General features: G+C 35.1%; 1 long non-coding RNA gene across 1 annotated transcript in view; it reads right to left on the bottom strand.

The window, feature by feature from the left end:
• Positions 1-2737: 2737 nt before the first annotated feature.
• Positions 2738-22065, bottom strand: part of LOC129531874 (uncharacterized) — a 33061-nt gene continuing 13733 nt past the window's right edge. The window contains exon 3 of the long non-coding RNA XR_008677312.1: positions 2738-2820. This is a non-coding gene — a long non-coding RNA (uncharacterized lncRNA). The remainder of the gene's footprint in view (positions 2821-22065) is intronic.

The following is a 22065-nucleotide window of genomic DNA, read 5'->3' as shown; positions in this document are numbered from 1 at the left end:
TGCCAGTAATTGGACACAGGGTGTAAAAGAAAGTAGGAATCAACTACAATTACAATATTTTTAGAGAGAACAGATTTTATAATGTAATCTTCATGTGTCATATTGGAAGAATATTCAGGGAAGAGTAAATCTGAAGAAATAAATCGAGGTTTTAGTTTTGGATGTATCTTATTTGGGCTGCCTATTAATGAATAGTGAGGTTAGTTGAGAGATCAGGACTGAAGACATAGCATTGAAAGGCATAGTGAATAAATATTATTTAAAGCACGTGCATATCGTGGCTTAAGTCGTAAGTAGCCTCTGTCCTGCCTGGATGAGACTCTCAAACTCTCTGTCACATGTGCTGTCTACACAGTTGCACCCAGTCCAAATAATCCATCTCATCTCTTAGAATAGGTTTTATTAATTCAAGAAAGAAATCAGAGGCTCATTACAATCTACATGCCAAATATGTTCCTCTCTTTTTCAGTCTTAAATCACATTAGTGTTGGCAGTGACGTCACACTATCAAAGATTATTCAGTCGTTCTCAGTTAAACCCCTGACTCTTTGAAAAATGGCATTTATTGACTACTCCATCCTATTAGATTTTTTAAAATATCTAAGTGTGGAAGCATGTATTTATTTATATTATATTTTCTATTGATAAAATCAACAGCCTGTTATTTGAAAAGACAATAAAAGGTGAGCTTCTATCTGTGATTTTGCTTTTGTAAACCAAAAATACAATTCTAAGCCACCAACTGACTAAATGGACCCACTCTTGACCAAGGGGATCCCAAAGAAACCTGAAAAACAAGTTTGGACCATGATGGGAAGTGAAGGTTGAGCATGCCTCATCATACCCTCCTTCCTTTGGAATTTAAACACAACTGACCAGCATTAACATAAAAACAGAGACATTAAGATGGACAAAACAGTAGCAATAAGATATCAATTTCCAACCTGACTCAGGTATAGTATCACATGTCAAATAGCAGGCCCTAAAAGAAATCAAAGTATATTTTACCCCAAAATATATTTTTTTGATATATTTTGAAATGGCCCTGCTAAGCTGTCTCTTGTGAGAGAAATTTGCATTCTGTAAAGAATCTCCTTCCCCTACTAGGTTTCTTCTGGAGAGTCTGACACCTTTTAAGGTTTCATAAGAGACATTCACTATCTAATCTCTCTGAAGCCTGCAACCTGGAGGCTTCAGCTACATGACAAGAACGTTGGCTTCCAAAACCCCCATGATCTTAACTCAAGCTGACTTCAACTTTTCAATCAGAGCTTAACTTTTTCAACTTATTGCCAATTAGGAAATCTTTGAATCCATCTATGATCTGGAAGCCCCCACTTCAAGATGTTCTGCCTTTCTGGGCCAAGCCAATGTATACCTTACATGTATTGATTTTGTCTTCGCCTGTAACTGTTGTCTCCCTAAAATGTATAAAATCAAGTTGTAACCCAACTACCTTGGGCGCATGTTCTCAGGACTTCCTGAGGCTATGTCACAGACCATGGTAGTTTACACTTTCTATATGTGCTCAAATCTGTGAATTTAAAATATCTTGTTTGACATTTTTATTACTTGCTGAGTATATTTCTTTCTTCTGCTTCTCATATTAGTTGGTTCAATTAAAGGACTTTGGATTTTTATTTCTACTATTAAAAGCTCCTTTTATACATTGTAATATCATAATGTGCACATATTTCAGTTCTTGTTTCAATTTCAACTCATTCTGTATAAACAGTAACAGTATCAAAAACTTATACTCATAAAATTCTTAAAGCTTTCAGATCAACTTGGAGAGAAACGCTCTTCTATTTGTAACTTTCTGATTTGGGTAAGTCATTCAGATTTGTAAAGAAAGATTCAACTAGTAGTTAAGTCCTGCATGCTTTTTTTTTTCTTCCAACTGAAGAAAAGTTTTTATAGCAATTATGTGTATAACTGTTATTTTACTACATGTAGGTACAAATATGCTTTATTAAACATGTAGTTTTCAGTTTTAGAGAATAGACAGCATTCTGCTCTTAGCGTTCAGAAATTTCAACTAAAAACTGGAGTGCTTAGAAATTAAATGGCTAGGGCAATGGTTATCAGAAGGACCTTAAGGAATGGGTCCCAGAAAAAGATTATCAAACAGGTCCACCAGGATCACACCTTCCACTTCCATAGTCAAGAAAGTGGAAAACATGGAGACAGGCCTGTGGTCTACATGGGTTCAAAAGTCACAAAGAGATCAGAGGACCAAAAAGCCACTGTTGCTTCTACCTCAACATTCTCTGGATAACCATGAAAATAATTAATGGACTTTCAAAATCTGTACTCAGTTGCTAAATATCTAAGTGCAGTTATCTAAACTAAGTGCAGATTTTTCTTTAGAAAAACTTAATAACAACCTGGAATGTTGATCCTGGAAATTTTCAACATTGGTATAACTACAGCATCAAGAAGAAGGAATTTCTACTTTCCTTCTGTCTCTCATATACTACACAAATTAAGAAAGTTAACTTTGATGTAGAACTTTCATATCTGGGTATCTGAGAAATGGTGATTTTTAATCATGTAAATTCTGTAGAAGAGAGACATCTTTTAGCAAGAGTTTGGAATGGCTGTGTACCAATTGACAGTTATCCATTACCCTTGCTTTTATCTTACAGCTTCCTTACTAACCTTCTACATATATTTAAACTTCCAACAACATGCTTCCATGCAACATAACTCTGTCACACAAGCAAAAACATGCTTACCTTTTCCACGAATGGTAGTCCTTCAATGGGCATGACATTCTTCTCTAGATGATGCCATTCCTCTGCTTATTTCTAATTCTACCTTAACAGAGTGAAAAAAAAATTATAGTTGACTATGACTATGAACTGGTAAAGAAAATAGTAAGTGGATAGTAAATAGATGAATGAAACTTGATATACATTTAAGAAAGTAAATATAGGTAGCTACTAAAATTCATATCCGCAACTATACATAACGTGTAGTTGTCATATCTAATCTCCTCTTATACGTATTTAATGCTCCCTATTTTTCAGTAAGCAAGTAATCACATTGGGGCTCTTTACCTGCTAGGAAGACCAAAACTTTTACTAGTAAGGCCTCTGGTTCTTTGGTAGTTCTGCTACTATTTGGCTGCCATAGGCTTTCTTTCTTTCTTTTTTTCTCTTTTTTTTTTTTTTGAACTTTACTGGATATAGAATTTACTGGGAGGCAGCCAATATATATTCTCCCATCTTTGCCCCCCATTATTAAAATAGCAATTCTATTTTTCATTGATAATCAAAATCAAGTATATCAGCCAAAATAGTAATGTCACTTTTCTTACTTTTTCAGTGACAGGTAACCATCAACATAGTGAGATAACATTGAATCTTCTTGCTCAATACAAATATTGTTGTGAATGCTGGTGGAATGCATACTCTCTCTGAAGGAAAATGACACTAAACAATACATTTTAGAAACAGTATATAATAAAATTATTAAAAACAAAGCAAAGGGATGATACAAAATCCATTTATCATAAGTTTAGTGAGAAAGGCAGGAGAATGGATGGTGAAACAGCACCAGGTGCAGGCAGCAGTGTTGGTAACAATCAGTTGTGTTCATGGAAGTCTAGTTTATGGTTTATACCTCACATATAAATTATATACCTTTTTTGTCATATACTAAATATTATGTAATACAACTTAAAAATGCATATGTAATTTAGGATAGACCTAATATTCATGGTATTTACATTTGATAAAAGAGGTTTTTTTTCTTTTTGAGAAACTGGGTATAATGGTATTTATTATCTACACTGTATTATGCATAAGAAATACAATATTTAAATATATTTAAAGTTTTATATTTCTTGCTCTCAAATGCTAAATCTAAATTTTGTTTCTAGTAGCTTTGCAAAACTTAGAATCTACATGTATGCCAAAAAATTTGATACCTTAAAGAAAATAAACTACCAAATATTTGCAAAACATCTTACAGGTAAAAAAGCATAAATCAATTTCAAGGATATATATATTTTTTTTACCACTTGGCAAGCAGTACGCACTCTGGTACATCAATCTATAGCTACTTTTTGCTTTCATTAATTTTGAATTGTGCTATTGAATAGAACATATACACAGTTTAAAGTTTACAAATATTATCAATTTATGAACTTTAGAATTATTCCAACACAATAAGCTCCACTCATTTAAAGTTTTCTTAAGTTGGTCATTTGTGGTCACATTTATAGAAAAAGATTGACTTAATGGAAGCTACCCATATCATAACGCAGTATAACTTATAGCAAATGTAATCTTAAGAAACCTAATGCTTTTTCTATTATCAAATTGTGTCTACACAATCCTGATGTGACATACTTTTGTATTACAGAAAGTAAAATATTTTTCTTTCTTAAAAGTATTAGGAAGACACTTGCGAATACCATCCCTACCATTTAACTAATATAGGCTAACTTGGCAGATCTCTTGACTCTGTTTTTATAAATTATTATTTTGTCATAATATTTGATTCTACAAAGGAAGAGGAAAGAGCCAACTTCCATTTCTTAATCCCTCATGCCACTTAACTCAAAGAGTCTATTGCACCAGCTACTGTGATAAGTCCTGGGAAATGAGAAGATGAACAACTTACAGGTATTCTACGAGATTCTATAACTTTATAATAGCAAACATAGGGCCAGCATTTGTGAAGTGCTTACAGTGTGTTAGATAATTTTATAAGTGCTTTTCTCTACTAACTAATTTAATCCTCAAAGCAACTTTTTGAGTCTGACCTTTATTTAACTCATCAGAAAAGTGGACTAGAAAGATTAATTTTCTTACCCAAGGGCAAGGAATTTGGAGGTTTAAATCTAGACAGTCTGGTTTAAATCTTTTATGTTAACTTCACTGGAGACAAACAAATGTATGTAATGACAATAATATTAATGGTAGTAGTATTAGCTGGCATTTTAAAAAGATGCCTCTCCACTATGATTAGAAGCAAGGCAAGGACACCCTGTCTTATCACTTCTTTTCAACATTATATGGAAGTCCTAGATCATGCAATAAGACAAGAAAAGGAAATAAAACATATACAGACTGAGAAGGAAGAAATAAAACTGTTCACAGAGAACATGATTATGCATGCAAAAAATATCTGAAAGTATTGACAAAAAAATCTCAGTGTGATAGTTTATTCCCATAATCCCAGCTACTTGGGAGGCCGAGACTGAAGTATTGCTTGAGGCAAGGAGTTCATGACCAGCAGTCAACATGGTAAGATTTAGTCTTTAAAGAAGAAAACCATTACTACATGGGGGAAAAACATATTTAATGAAGTAGGTAAGAAAAGATTACTGAAAATATTGGGAATATATATTGAAACATCAGCCATCAAATAACAAGAGTAACAAATTTTATAACCAGGATGAAATGGACCAATACTCTTTAAAGACACAAGCTAAGAAAACTCACAGCAGAAAAAAAATAGTCCATCTTTTAAATAGGCTTACTTGTATTAAGGGAGTTGTGTTAATTAATAACCTTCCAAAATGAAAGCACCAGGCTCAGATGGGTTCAAGTGTGAATGCTACCAATCATTTAAAGAAGAAATGATACCAATTCTCTATAATCTCTTTCATATGTTAGAAACAGAGGGTTTACTTTCTAACTAATTCTATGAGGCCAGAATTACCCTAATATCAAAATCAGACCAAGACACTATAAGAAAATTAGAGACCAATATCTCTCATGAACATAAATGCAAAAATCCTCAACAAAATAGTAAATCAAATACCATAACATGTGAAAAGATACATCATAAGTGAAACTTATCCTAAGCATGCAAGCCTGGATGAATGTTTTAAAATCAATTAATGTAATCTTATCACATCAATAGACTATAGAAAAAACACATAATCATATTGATAGACACAGAAAAGTTGATTGACAAAATCAAGGACACATTCATGATAAACACTCTCAGCAAACCAGAAATAGAAGAAAAATTTCTCAACTGGAAAAGGACTTCTGTGAAAAACCTGCATCTAGCAGCATACTTAATTTTGAGAAACTACACACTTCTCCACTAAGATCAGAAGCAAGGCAAGGATACCCTGTCTTTTTTTTTTTTTTTTTTTTTTTTTTTTTTGAGACGGAGTCTCGCTCTGTCACCCAGGCTGGAGTGCAGTGGCACGATCTCGGCTCACTGCAAGCTCCGCCTCCCAGGTTCACGTCATTCTCTTGCCTCAACCCCCCGAGTAGCGGGGACTACAGGTGCCCGCCACCATGTCTGGCTAATTTTTCGTATCTTTAGTAGGGATGGGGTTTCACCGTGTTAGCCAGGATGGTCCCGATCTCCTGACCTCATGATCCGCCCGTCTTGGCCTCCCAAAGTGCTGGGATTACAGGCGTGAGCCACCGCGCCTGGCCAAGGATACCCTGTCTTATCACTTCTTTTCAACATCATATGGAAGTCCTAGATAATGCAAGACAAGAAAAGGAAATAAAACATATACAGACTGAGAAGGAAGAAATAAAACTGTTCACAGAGGATATAATTATGCATACAAAAAAATCTGAAAGTATTGACAAAAAATCTCAATGTGGTAGCTTATTCCCATAATCCCAGCTACTTGGGAGGCCGAGACTGAGGTATTGCTTGAGGCAAGGAGTTCATGACCAGCCGTCAATATGGTAAAATGTAGTCTCTAAACATCTATAAATAAATTAATTAATTAATAATTTAGCCAGTCATGGTGGCATACACCTGTATTCCCAGATATTCAGGAGGTTGAAGCAGGAGGGACATTTGAGCATAGGCATTTGAGGCTGCAGTGAACTATGATCGTGCCACTGCACACAAGCCTGAGAGGTGGAGTGAGACATCAAGACATTGTTTCTTTAAAAAAAAAAAAAGAAAGAAAGAAAGAAAAAAAAAAGAAAGAATTGATAGAAAAAAATCCTGTAACTTATATGTCATTATAACAAGATTGGAGGATAAAAGGTTAACATACAAAAGTCAATTGCTATACTAGAAATAAACAAGTGGAATTTGAAATTAAAAAGGCATTACCATTTACATTAGCATTGCCCCAAAATAAAATACATAGGTATAAATCTCACAAAATATGTACAAGACCTTTATGAGAAAGACTGAAAATTGATTAAAGAAATTAAGGAAGTAAATAAATGGAGAGATATTCCATGCTCATAGATAGGAAGACTCAAATCATTTTTTTTCTGTTTCAGTTTTGACAGTCTCTGTTGCTAAATTTTCTAGTTTACAAATCTTTCATTGTGCAATTTCTAATCTGCTAATAATCTCTTATAGTTGTCATTTTAGGGATGGGATCTTTCTTCTATACATTTTAGGGATTGGTGCTTCCTTCTCTATTGATTTGGGTCAATTCTCTATATATTATTTAGACAATTTAGTTTTTAAAGGTAAGAAATACAGTTACATAATTGTTTTAATACTCTTCTCTGATAATTCTCAAGGCTTTGTTAATTGTAGGTCAGTTTTGATTGTTTAGGTTTTCTCATTACCGTTGTGTTTTCTTGCTTATTTGCATACATAATTAATTGAATAAATGCTAGACATTGTAAATTTTACTTGATGGATGCTGAGTATCTCTGAATTCCTATAAATATTCTGAGGTAGTAATCTGAAACACTTAAATTATTTTCAAGCTTTATGATCCCTTCAGAAATAGCTTTTTAAAAAATAATCGAGATAAATATTTTACATACCAAAAAATATGCAATTTAAAGTGTACAACTTGGCAGATTTTAACCATATTCAAAAAGCTGTGCTATCATTTGACTAATTCCAGAACATGTTTATCATCCCACACACACACACACAAATCCCAGGTACCCATTAGGAATACTTCCTGATACCCATTAGGAATACTTCCTGATACCCATTAGGAATAATTCCTGTAGACTCACCAAGGTAACCGAAACCATTAGTCTTGTGTACATTTGTTCATTCTTGCTATTTCATATAAATGGAAACCCGTTATATGTGGTCTTCTATGTCTGGGTTTTATTTACATAATGTTATCAAGATCCATCAATGTTGGACCAGAAAGCAATAACCTATTTTTTATGGCTGAATAATATTTTATTTCATGAATTATACCTTTTTAAATTAATTCATGAATTGATGGACATTTGAGTTGTTTCTAATTTTGGCTACTATGAATAATGCTACTATGAACATGGTATACAAGTTTTTGTGTGAACATAGATTTTCATTTTTTTTTGCTATATAACTAGTAGTAGGATTTGTGAGTCATATGGAAACTGTCAAAATATGGAAACTGCCAAAATATGTTTACAAGAAAGCTGTACCATTTTGCGTTGTTCTTAGCAAAGTGTGAGGCCCCTAATTTCTCTTCGTCATCACTGATGCTTGCAAGTTTCTTTCTTCTTATTCTAAAAGCCATCCTAGTAGGTGTAAAGTGTTATCTCATTGTGTTCTTGGTTTTGTTTTTTTTTTTTTTTGAGATAGAGCCTCACTTTGTTGCCCAGGCTGGAGTGCAGTGGCATAATCTCGGCTCACTGCAACCTCCGCTTCCCGGGTTCAAGTGATTCTCCTGCCTCAGCCTCTTGAGTAGCTGGGACTACAGGCGCACACCACTGCACCCAGCTAATTTTTGTATTTTTTTTTAGAGATGAGTTTTCATCATGTTGCCAGGTTAGTCTCAAACTCTTGACCTCGTGATCCGCCTGCCTCAGCCTCCCAAAGTGCTGGGATTACAGGCGTGAGCCACCTCACTCTATGGTTTGCATATTCTTTTTTTTTTTTTTTTTTTGAGATGGAGTCTCTGTCACCCAGTCTGGAGTGCAGTAGCGTGATCTTGGCTCACTGCAAGCTCCGCCTCCCAGGTTCACGCCATTCTCCGGCCTCAGCCTCCCGAGTAGCTGGGACTACAGGTACCCGCCACCACGCCCGGCTAATTTTTTCTATTTTTTTAGTAGAGACGGGGTTTCATCATGTTAGCCAGGATGGTCTTGATCTCCTGACCTCGTGATCCGCCCCTCTCGGCCTCCCAAAGTGCTGGGATTACAGGCATGAGACACCGCGCCCGGCCTCTGCATATTCTTAATGAGATTAACTAATAAGGTTTTCATGTGGTAATTGGCCATTTGTATGTCATCTTGGAAAAAATGTTTAGTCAAATCCTTGATCGATTAAAAAAAATGGGATATTTGTCTTTTCGTTGTTGATTTATAGTAGTTAATTTTTTATATATTATGAATACTGCGGCTTATCGGATATATAGATTGCAAATATTTTTTCCCATTCTGCGTGTTGTCTTTTACATTCTCAATAGTGTACTTTGAAGCAAAAATGGTTTTAATTTCTATTGTCAAATTTATTTATTTAAATCTATTACGGCTTTACAGTTAATTTTTATACATGATAGAAGGTAAAAGTTCAAATGATTATTATTATTTGCATGTGGATATCCAATTGTCCTAGCAACACTGTAGAAAATACTGTTTTTTCCAAAATAAATTGTCTTGAAACTGTCGTCAAAAAAAAAAAAGACTATAAATGTATTTCAGTATTCTCATTTCTATTTAATATATTTATATTTATTATTATGCAAGTACTGCACTGCCTTGATTACTGGAGCTTTCTTGTTGTAAGTTCTGAAATTGAAAGGTGAGAATCTTTTAATGTATTTTTTCAAAAAGTTATCTTACCTAATATGGGTTTTTTGGTTTAACATATATATATTTTAGATCAGCTTGTCAATTTCTTCCAAAAAAAAACAAACAAAAAAGCAACCAAAAACAAAAACAAACAAACAAACAAAAAACAAGCAAACAAAAGAAGCTGCAAATCTTATAGGGAGTGCATTAAATGTTTATATCAATTTTAGGAGGATTGATATATTAACATATTAAATCTTCTGATCAGTGAACATGTGATGCTTTCTATTTACTTGTCTTACTTAATTTCTTTTATATTATATTGTTTTACTATACAAGTCTTCTACCTTTTTACATATACTTACACCTAAGTGCTTTGTTGTGTTTGATGTTATGATAAATGGAATTTTTAAACAACTTTATCCTTGGATTATGCACTGACAGTGTGCAAAAATACGGTTGATTTTTCTATATTGATCTTGTGTTCTGAAACCTTGCTGAACTAATTTATTAGCTGTAATTGTTTCATTGGAAATTCTGTATAATTATATGCAGGATAATGCGATAAGTAAATAAGAGATTTTAACTTGTTTCTTTCCAACCTGAATAACTTTTATTTCTGTTTTTGTTTGTTTGTCTCATTTCCCTGAATAGTACCTCTAGTACAATGCTGAGTAGAAGGAGGACAGACATCCTTGGTTCAATATTAGAAGGAAATCTTTGACCATTAAGTATAAAGTTAGATGTGGCTTTTTATTGGATTGAAGTTCTTTTGTATTTCTACTTGTTGATTTACCTTTTGTCATAAAAGGGTGTCAGATTTTGTTGTTTTTCACATATCTATTGAAATGGTCATGTGGGTTTTTAAATTTTTTTTATTTCAATAGGTTTTTGGGGGAACAGATGGCATTTGGTTAGATGAATAAGTTATTCAGTGGTGATTTCTGAGATTTTGTTGCACCCATCATCCAAGCAGTATACACTGTACACAATGCGTAGTCTTTTATCCCTCACCACCCACAACCCTTTCCCTTTCTTCTGCCTTTGGGTGCTTATAGCCTAGCTCCCACATATGAGTGAAAACATACAATGTTTGGTTTTCACTTCCTGAGTTACTTCACTTACAATAATAGTCTCCAATTCCATCCAGCTTGCTGCAAATGCCTTTATTTCATTCCTTTTTTATGGCTGAATAGTATTCCACGGTGTGTGTGTGTGTGTGTGTGTGTGTGTGTGTGTGTGTGTGTGTGTGTATGTGTGTGTGTGTGTGTGTATACACATATAACATTTTCTTTTTACGCTCGTTGATGGATGGGCAGTTGGACTGGTTCCACATTTTGGTAATTGCAAATTGTGCTGTTATAAATATGCATGTGCAAGTATCACTACCTTTTAGATATAATGACTTCCTCTAGGTAGATACCAAGGAGTGTATTGCTGGATCAAAAGATAGATCTACTTATAGTTCTTCAGGAAATCTCCGCACTAATTTCCATAGCGGTTCTAGTAGTTTAGTTTCCCACCATCAGTGTAAGAGTGTTCCTTTCTCACCACATCCATGCCAATATCTTTTTTTTAAATTATTTTTTGATTATGGTTACTCTTGCCGGAGTAAGGTGGTATCACATTGTGGTTTTGGTTTGCATTTCCCTGATCATTAGTGATGTTGAGCATTTTTTCGTTTGCTTGTTGGTTATTTACCACGATTGATTCTTTTGAGAATCATGTATTCATGTCCTCAGCCCAGTTTTTGATGGGATTATTGGTTTTGTTCTTGCTGATTTGAGTTCTGTGTAGTTTCTAAATATATTAGTCCTTTGTTGGATGCATAGTTTTCAAAGATGTTCTCCTATTCTCTGTGTTGTCTATTAACTCTGCTGATTACCTCTTTTGCTGTGCAAAAGTGTTTTAGTTTAATTAAGTCCCATTAACTTATCTTTGTCTTTGCTGCATTTGCTTTTGGGTTCCTGGTCATGAAGTCTTTGCCTCAGTCAATGTCTAAAATGTTTTTCTGATGTTATCTTCTAGAATTTTTGTGGTTTCAGGTCATAGATTTAAGTCTTTGATCCATCTTGAGTTGATTTTTGTATAAAGTGAGAGATAAAGATCTAGTTTCATTCTTCTACAGGTGAATTGCCAATTATCCCATTACCATTTCTTGAGTAGGTTGTCCTTTCCCCACTTTATGTTTTTGTTTGCTTTGTTGAAGTTCAGTCAGCTGTAAGTATTTGACTTTATTATTTGTGGGTTTTCTATTCTGTTCCATTGGTCTGTGTACCAATTTTTATACCAATACTATGCTGTTTTGGTGACTATGGCCCTGTAGTATAGTTTGAAGTCAGGTAATGTGATCCCACCAGATTTGTGCTTTTTGCTTAATCTTACTTTGGCTATGTGGTCTCTTTTTTGGTTCTATATGAATTTTAGAATTTTTTTCTAGTTCTGTGAAGAATGATGGTGGTATTTTTGATGGGGATTGCATTGAATTTGTAGATCGCTCTTGGCAGTCTGGTCTTTTTCGTAATATTGATTCTACCTATCCATGAGCATGGGATGTGTATTTATTTGTTTGTGTCATCTATGATTTCTTTAAGCAGTGTTTTTTTCATTTTCATTGCAGAGATCTTTCATCTCTTTGGTTAGATCTATTACTAAGTATTTTATAATATATATTTTTGGCAGCTATTGTGAAGGAGTTGGGTTCTTGATTTGATTCTCACCTTGGTTGCTGTTGGTGTGTAGCAGAACTACTAATTTGTATATGTTACTTTTGTATCCTGAAACTTTGCTGAATTCATTTACCAGTTCAAGGAGCTCTCGGGATGAGTCTTTAGCGTTTTCTAGGTATATGTTCGTATCATCAGCACTGATAGTTTGACTTTCTCTTTACCAATTTGGATGTCCTTCATTTCTTTCTCTTGTCTGATTACTTTGGCTAGGACTTCAGTACTATGTTGAATAGAAGTGATGAAAGTGGACATCCTTGTCTTGTTCCATTCTCAGAGGGAATGCTTTCAACTTTTCTCCATTCACTATAATCTTAGCTGTGGATTTGTTATAGATGGCATTTATCACCTTAAGGTATGCCCATTCTATGCCAATTTTGCTGAGGGTTTTAATCATAAAAGGATGCTGGATTTTGTCCGTACCTTTTTCTGCATCTACTGAGATAGTCATGTGATTTTTGTTTTAAATTCTGTTTATATACTGTATAACATATATTGATTTGTGTGTGTGTTAAACCATCCCTGCATCCCTGGTATGAAACCCACTTGATCATGGTGTATTATCTTTTTGATATCCTGATGGATTTGGTTTTCTAGTATTTTGTTGGGGATTTTTGCATCTATGTTCATCATGGATATTGGTTTATAGTTTTCTTTTTTTTTTGTTATGTCTTTCTCTGGTTTTGGTATTAGGGTGATACTGTCTTCATAGACTGATTTAGGGAGAATTCCCTCTTTATCTTTTGGAATACTGTCAATGGGATTGGTACCAATTCTTTTTTGAATTTCTGATAGTATTCAGCTGTGAATTCATCTGGTCCTGAACTTTTTTGTTGTTGTTGTCTGTTTTTAAATTACCATTTCAATCTTGCTGCTTAGTATTGGTCAGTTCAGAGTTTCTATTATCTTCCTGGTTTAATCTAGGAAGGTTGTATATTTCCAGGAATGTATCCATCTCCTCTAGGTTTTCTAGTTTTTGTGTGTAAAGGTGTTCATAGTAGCTTTGAATAACCTTTTGTATTTCTGTGGTATCAGCTGTAATATCTCTCATTTATTTTCTAATTGAGCTCATTTGAATCTTCTTTTTTTCTTGGGTAATCTTGCTAATAGTCTATCAATTGTATCTTTACAAAGAACCAGTTTTTGTTTCATTTATGTTTTTTACTGTTTTTATTTGTTTGTTTCAATGTCATTTAATTCTGCTCTGATTTTCATTATTTAATTTCCTCTGCTGGGTTTGAGTTTGGATTGTTCTTGTTTTTCTGGTTCCATGAGGTGTGACCTTAGATTGTCTATTTGTGCTCTTTTAGACTTTTTGATGTAGGCATTTAATGCTATGAACATTACTCTTAGCACTACTTTTGTTGTATCCCAGATGTTTTGATTGGTTGTGCCACTCCTATTGTTCAGTTCAAAGAAATTTTTAATTTCCATCTTTATTTCATTGTTGACCCAATGATCATTCAGGAGCAGGTTATTTAATTTCCATGGATTTACATGGTTTTGAGGGTTCCTTTTAGAGCTGATTTTCAATTTTATTCCACTGTGGTCTAAGAACATACCTGATATAATTTCAAATTTCTTAAATTTACTGAGAATTGTTTTGTGGTCTATAATTTGGTCTATCTTGGAGAAGGTTCCATGTGCTGATAAATAGAATGTATATTCTGTAGTTGCTGGATAGAATGTTCTACAAATATCTGTTAAGTCCATTTGTTATAGGGTATAGATTAAGCCTATTGCTTCTTTGTTGACTTTCTGTCTTGAAGATCTGTCTAGTGCTGTCAGTGGAGTATTAAAGTCCTCCACTATGATTGCGTTGCCATCTATCTCATTTCTTAGGTCTAGTAGTAATTGTTTTATAAATGTGGGACCTCTAGTATTAGGTGCATATATATTTAGAATTGTGATATTTTCCTGTTGGTCTAGTCCTTTTATCATTATATAATGCCCCCTTTGTCTTTTTTAACTGCTGTTGCTTCAGTGTTTGTTTTGCTGATATAAGAATAGCTACTCTTGCTGGCTTCTGGTGTCCATTTGCATGGAATGTCTTTTTCTACCTCTTAACCTTAAGTTTATGTGATTCCTTATATGTTACAGGAGTCTCCTGAAGATAGTAGAAACTTGGTGAATTCTTATACCTTCTGCCACTCTATACCTTTTAAGTGGAGCATTTAGGCCATTTACATTCAATGTTAGTATTGAGATGTGTGGTACTATTCTATTCATCATGCTATTTGTTGCCTGAATACTTTGTTTTTGTTTTATTTTTTTCATTGTGTTGCTATTATATAGGTCCTCTGAAATTTATCATTTAAGTAGGTTCTATTTTGGTGTATTTCAAGGATTTGTTTTGAGATTAGAACTCCTTTTAGTGGTTCTTGTATTGCTGGCTTGGTAGTGGCAAATTGTCTTAGCATTTGTTTGTCTGGAAAAGTTTGTATCTTTCCTTCATTTATGAAGCTTAGTTTGACTGGATGCAAAATTCTTGGTTGACAATTGTTTTGTTTAAGGAAGCTAAAAATAGGACCCCAATCCCTTCTAGCTTGTAGGGTTTCTGCTGAGAAATTGCTGTTAATCTGATAGATTTTCCTTCATAGGTTACCTGATGCTTCTGCCTCACCACTCTTAAGATTCTGTCCTTTGTCTTGACTCTAGATAACCTGATGATTATGTGTCTATGCAGCAATATTTTTACAATGAATTTCTCAGGTGTTCTTTGCACTTCTTGTAGTTGAATGTCTAGATCTCTAGCAAGGCTGGGAAAGTTCTCCTCAGTTATTCCTTCAAATATGTTTTCCAAACTTTTAGGTTTCTCTTCTTCCTCAGGAACACCAATCATTCTTAGCTTTGGATGTTTAACATTGTCCCAAACTTTTTGGAGGTATTGTTCATTTCTTTGTTATTCTTTTTTGTTTGTCTTTGATGGATTGAAAATTTTGTCTCTGAGCTCTGAAGTTTGTTCTTCTGCTTGTTTTATTCTTGTGGTTGTTTTTTGTTTATGCTATCTATTTCACTGAATAATTATTCTTTTATGTCCTGTATCGTGTTTTTTATTTCTTTAAGTTAGACTTCACCTTTCTCTGCTGCCTCCTTGATTAGCTTAATAATTGACCTTCTGAATTGTTTTTTCTGTCAATTCAGAGATTTTTTCTTGGTTCGGTTCCATTGCTCGTGAGCTGGTATGATCTTCGGGGGTGTTAAAGAGCCTTGTTTTGTCATGTTGCGAGAGTTTTCTGCTTCCTTCTCATTTGGGTGGACTATGTCAGAGGGAAGATCTAGGATTCAGGGGTTGCTGTTCAGATTATTTTGTCCCACAGGGTGTTCCCTTGATGTGGTGTTCTCCCCCTTCCCCTAGGAATGGGGCTTCATGAGAACCAAACTGTAGTGATTGTTTTTGCTTTTGTGGTTCTAGACACCCAGCAGAACTACCAGGCTTTGGGCTAGTACTGGAAAGTGCCTACAAAGAGTCCTGTGATGTAATCTGCCTTCAGGTCTTACAGGCATGGATACCAACACCTGCTGTGGTGGAAGTAGCATGGGAGTGAAGTGAGCTCTGTGAGGGTTTTTGGTTTTGTTTTTGTTAAGTGCACTGGTGTTGTATTGGTTGGCCTCCAGCCAGGAGGTAGCACTTTCAAGTGTTCATCAGCTGTGGTCCTATAGAGAGGATGCAAACTTGCCCTAGGTATGCTTGGTTAAGTATTCAGGTTTTCAGGCAGTGAGCAGGGCCACAGAGCTCCCAAGAGATTGTGACCTTTGTCTGGCTACCAGGGCAGGTAGAGAAAGACTACCAGGTGGGGGCAGGAATAGGCAGGTCTAACCTCAGCCTCTCCTTGGGTGGGGCTTGCTTTGGCTGCTATGGGGGATGAGGCTGTGGTTCCCAGTCCAATGGAGTTATATTCCCAGGGGGATTATGGCTGCCTCCTCTGAGTTATAAAGGTTGCCAGGGAAGGGGAGGAAAGCTGGCAGTCACAGGCCTCACCCCACTCCTATGCAGCCCAAAGTTATAAAGGCTGATCAGGCACCTACCATCCCCCCGCAAGTAGCACCCAGTCTATTTCCAGGCAGCTGGTGACCAGGGCTGAGAACTTGCCACAGCCCATGACCCTCCCAGTTGAGAAAGCAAGCAGAATCACAGTTTTTTGGCATCTCAGGGAGTCTGCAGTGGTGATCCAGTTCCTTCAAAGAGTCTGTGAATTCTTTTGGCTTTTCTGGTATGTTGCTATGGTAGTTTTTGGATCAAAAATTCACGATGTGAGTGTCTACATGCTGCTCTGTCCATCTGAGCAGAAGCTGCGAGCTAGTCCTGTGTCCTATCTGCTACCTTAATCTCCTCCTACACATTTTTCAACTATATTTAGACCTAAAGAATATAATTAGTTCTCCCTCATCTTCTTTGCTCTGCAACAACCAGGAAGTAGGAGGGAGCTTGGCCCTGTGTCCCTTAGCTGCCCCAGGAGTGTTATCTGGAAGGCAGGTGAGGAGTCAGCCCATGCTCTGTGCTTGGAGTCTGGGCTGAATGCTGGCAGCAGGGCCAACTTAAGGCCCAGACCCAAGCGGGCCCAGCACCTGTGGTGGCGTCTCCTACCAGGAGTCTGGAGGAGCACTGATGGCCAGGTTCTGGGTGGCACAACTGCCTCCCAGCCGCCTGCTCCTTCATGGCTTTGTGGGTTTTCACGTGGTTTTGTCCATTCTTCATTCAAGTGTAGCTTAGCAACAGGAATACATTCTGAGAGATGCAACATATGGCGATTTCATCATTTTCCAAACATCACAGAGTGTACACAAACCTAAATAGCACAGCCTATTAGACACCCAGGCTGTATGATACAGCCTATTTTTCCTAGGCTACAAACCTGTACACAATGATGCTGTACTGAATGCTTTTGACAACTGGAACACAACAGGAAATATTTGTGTATCTAAACATAGAAAAGATAGAGTAAAAATACAGCATAAAAGATGTTAAAATCGTAGACTTATATAGGGCACGTATTTTGGATGGAGCTTGTGGGACTAGAAGTTGCACTGGAATTGTCAGTGAGTGAGTGGTGAGTGAATGTGAAGGCCTAAGACATTACTGTACACCACCATAGACTTTATAAACACCGTACACTTAGGGGAAACTAAGTTTATAAAAAATTTTTCTTCAATAATAAATTAATCTTGACTTACTGTAACTATTTTACTTTGTAAAATTTTTAATATTTTAAAGTATTTGTTCCTTTTTCATAACACATAGCTTAAAACACAAACATAGTATGCAGTTGTACAAAAATACTTTATGTCCTTATTCTATATGCTTTTTTTCTATTTTTAATTTTTTTATCTTTTTTTGTTAAAAACTAAGACAAATGCACACATTAGCTTGGGCCTACACAGGATCAGGATAATCAGTATCACTGTCTTTCACATCCTTATCTTGCCCCACTAGAAGGTCTTCGGGGCAATACCATGCATGCAGCTGTCATCTCCTACGATAACAATGCCTTCATCTGGAATACCTCTTGAAGAACCTGCCTAAGGCTGTCTTACGTTTAACCATTTTTTAATAAGTAGATGTACATTCTAAAATACAAAAAAGTATAGTCTAATAAACACACAAATCAGTAACAGTCATTTACTTTCAAGCACTATGTACTATGTATAGTTTATGTACTATACTTTCATATGATTTGCAGCATTGTAGGTTTGTTCAAACAGCATCACCACAAATACATAAATAATGCATTGCACTACAAAGTTATGATAACTATGATGTCACTACTCAATAGAAATTTTTCAGCTTCATTATAATCTTCTGGGACCACCATTGTCTATGCAGTCTGAAATGTCTTTATATGGCACTTGACTGTATTAATATGGTATATTACATTGATTATTTTGTCTGTTGAACCAACCTTGAATTTCTAGGATGAACTCCATTTGGCCATGGTATATAAAATCCTTTTGTACAGTGCATGGTTCTGTTAGTATTTGGTTGACTTTTTGCATTATTTTCATAGGATATATTGGTCTATAGTTTTTTTTCTTTATGGTGACGTTTTCATTTAGTTATGCTAACAGGGTTATATTTACGTTGTAGGAAGCGTCAGAAAATTTACCCTTCTTGGCCGGGCGTGGTGGCTTATGCCTGTAATCCCAGCATTTTGGTAGGCCGAGGCAGGCAGATCACGAAGTCAGGAGATCGAGACCATCCTGGCTAACATGGTGAAACCCCATCTCTACTAAAAATACAAAAAATTAGCCAGGCATGGTGGCATGTGCCTGTAGTTCCAGCTACTCAGGAGGCTGAGGCAGGAGAATCACTTGAACCCAGGAGGCAGAGGTTGCAGTGAGCCGAGATTTCACCACTGCATTCAAGCCTGGGTGACAGAGAAAGACTCCATCGAAAAAAACAAAAAGAAGAAGAAGAAGAAGAAAAGTGTACCCTTCTCTTCCAATTTTTGAGTTTATAAAGAATTGGTATTCATTCTCCCAATGTTTGACAGAATCAGTGTTAAAATCTTCTGAGATTGAGATTTTTTTAATAGTATAGATTTAGTTTATTTACTTTTTATAAAAGTATTTACAATTTATATTTCTTCTTGAGTCAGTTTTAGTAAATTGTAGCTTTTTAGAAATGTCTCAATTTTATTTTAAATCTAATTTGTTGACAATTCTTTATAGTACTTATAATCATCTTTATTTCTATGTCAATAGTAATATATGTTATTTAATTTCTAATTTTAGTAATTTGAGACTTTTTTCTTTTTTCTGGTTATTCTTACTAGAGATTTTATAAGTTTTGTTGATCTTTCAAATAACAAACATGGTTTTCTATTATTTTATATTTCCTATTTAAATTGTTTTTATGCTCAACCATTATCATTTTCTTCCTTCCACATGGCTTGGATTAAATTTATACTTTTAAAAAGTTTTCTACTTTTTCAAGGTAGATAGTTATTAGTTTGGGACATTTCATCAAATTGACTTCTAATTTCATTCCATTTTCATCATGCTAAATCTTTGAAATTTGGTATGTGTTTTACACTTATCTTGTATTTCAGTTCAAATCACCTATGTTTCAAGTGCTCAATACACAAATGTGATCAGTGTCCACTGTACTGATAACAAAACTGTAGCAGCTTCAACCACTTATTGAATCTCTAATACTCAATTTCAATAATTAATTTTGTCACTTTTCCTCTACATCAATGCTACCTATTTTTGGCAAAACATTGTCAGCCCTCTGACAGAAGAGAAAAAATGAGAGGCACTTGTAAATAATTGACATGAAGATAAATGAAAATATTCAAGTCCTTTGACTTATCTGCCAAATTCTGACTCCTGCTGAAATTACAGTACAAGGTGGGTGCAAGAGTGGGAACAATTTTAGCTTCTTCAATCCTGTCAATAGCCTTGTGCTGAGCTGCCAAGAATAGACTAGGACTGCCAGTACTGATGCTGATTCCCCTTACCTAGTTCTTCCAAGGATAGGTGTTCCCATCACTTTTTTAAAAGCCTAAGTGATGCTGAAAGAACTCTTTAACAACCCTTCAACTGTGGACAGAGAATGGCCATGGAGGAAGAGAAGCAGAAAATTGTTAGTTACTCTGTTTCATAGTCAAAATGGGTGTCTCAACCTCTTGAATCACATTTCAATTTAAAACTTGCCTCTTTTCATAGAATTCTGAGGCATTTAGATTCTCTTCCACATAGATTCGTCAAATCATCATCATTATTATTAATTTTTCTGTCTAGTTATTTTTGTTTGATTCCTTTTGTTTTTCTTTTTATTATTTTAGACATAACCTGTTTAGAAACGTTTTTCTGTTTTGAAGAGAGCTCTGTAAATATGTTGGTGCTGTTTTCAGGGAATGTTTCACAGACAGAAAACCAAAAGATTGACTATGCAGGATTCCCAGAATTATACAAAAGCAATAATATATAATATAATTGTGTCTGTTTGCAAAAGATTTTTTTTAACTTGACTACCTAGGATAGTCTGAGATAAGCGGCATCAGCATCATCTGGGAGCTTGTTCGAAATGCAAAGTCTCTGGTTCAACCTCAGATGTACTAAATCAGAATCTATAGTTTAACAGGATCCTCTGATTATTTAGATACACATTAAGTGGAAAAACTCTGGTTTAGAACAAGGGCAGTCATTATTCCCACTATTAGAATCACCTGGAAAGATTTTTAATCAATTCCAATACTCAGGTAACACCCAAAATCCATTGAATCAAATTCTCTGAAGTGACTCGGGTATCCTTACTAGTTAAATTCCCATGTGATTCCAAGGTTCAACCAATGTTATTAACTACACTCAAGAGGGAGGTTATTTTCTACATGTTTAATTCTTTCCCCATTTGGTTTCATTGTATAAAATGGTTTTCAAGATGTGTAAGTCTGGTTAACATTTCAAGTGATTCTTATGTTACATAGTTCAAGGACCACACTTGGAGAAATATTATATTATTTATCTTATGTGGTTCATTGTACTGGATGTGGGAGAATCTCTTAATAAAAGGAATAAAAGGGGGGGAAAACATAAAAACATATATAGTGCAGTCCTCCCAACCCACAAATGAAAACCTTAGCCTAGGATTTTTCCATGATTTAGACAACGCCACTCTGCAATTTCTGAGGGAGACCTAGAACTAGATCATTGTACTCAGTGCCTCTGGGATAGATGGTGCTAATTCATCTTACTCAGTGCAGTAGAATGACCTAAGTATGTTTCTGTACTGACATTTTGTGCTGTAATATATGCACATAGCCTTGCTATTTTACAACATTATTTGTCTAATAGATTGAATATTTTATTCAAATATCTTATTTAAAAGCTACATGAAAATGGATTAGAAATGACAATACAGATTAAATCCAACCGTTTTTTTTTTTCTTAAGAGGTTGTAGGTGCCTGAGGTGATTATTGTTGAATGGCCAGTGGTTCTCATCTCAATCATACTATGGTTCAAGTTTTTTCAAATATCTAGACAATGGTAAACAAACCTTTTTCAGTTGTTACTCTGAAACTCTAGATGAACTGTGCAGGTTTGAGCCTCTGGCTAATATCCTATCTTGTGTGTATGAGACAGAGAGAGAAAAGAGAGAAAGAGACAGGCTTTACATGCACTATTTCATGTCATCCTAACACAATTATTGGATACAGCTAGTAAGAGGCTGAGCTGGGATTTGAATCCTAGTCTACATAATTCAAAAGCCTGTACAATTTCAAGTAGTTTTTACACACACCAAATGTTCTTATATTGCTTTTAAGTATGAGACTATAGACTCTGACTCTTAATCCTAAAACATTTGAGCTGAGATAAAACTCAGAGACAATTGTTAGACAGTTGACCTGAGGTGTGGAACATGGGAGGGAATAGGCCATGATCAACTATCTAACCTTCTGTCAGAAATATGAATCATTCACTAATTAGTTGGCTAAAGAGTATTTAGCCAAGATTTAATGCCATTACTTTCACATTTAGATTCCCATTGGTTCTGAATAATGAGCATGACAGATATGGAATTATTGGTGGGGACAACAGAGTTTAAAAGCAAAATATTAAATTACATAAGACAATTTTAGTTTTACCCAACTTTTTATTTAAAAAGAACTTTACAGAGAACACCTAGAAAGCTGCCATCTAAAATAATATTTTATTACACTTGTTCTATCATATCTCTATTCCTCTA

This window comes from Gorilla gorilla, chromosome 12 (assembly GCF_029281585.2).
Source record: "Gorilla gorilla gorilla isolate KB3781 chromosome 12, NHGRI_mGorGor1-v2.1_pri, whole genome shotgun sequence".
NCBI classification, from domain to species: Eukaryota; Metazoa; Chordata; class Mammalia; order Primates; family Hominidae; genus Gorilla; species Gorilla gorilla.
This window is presented reverse-complemented; position numbering and strand designations above follow the sequence as displayed.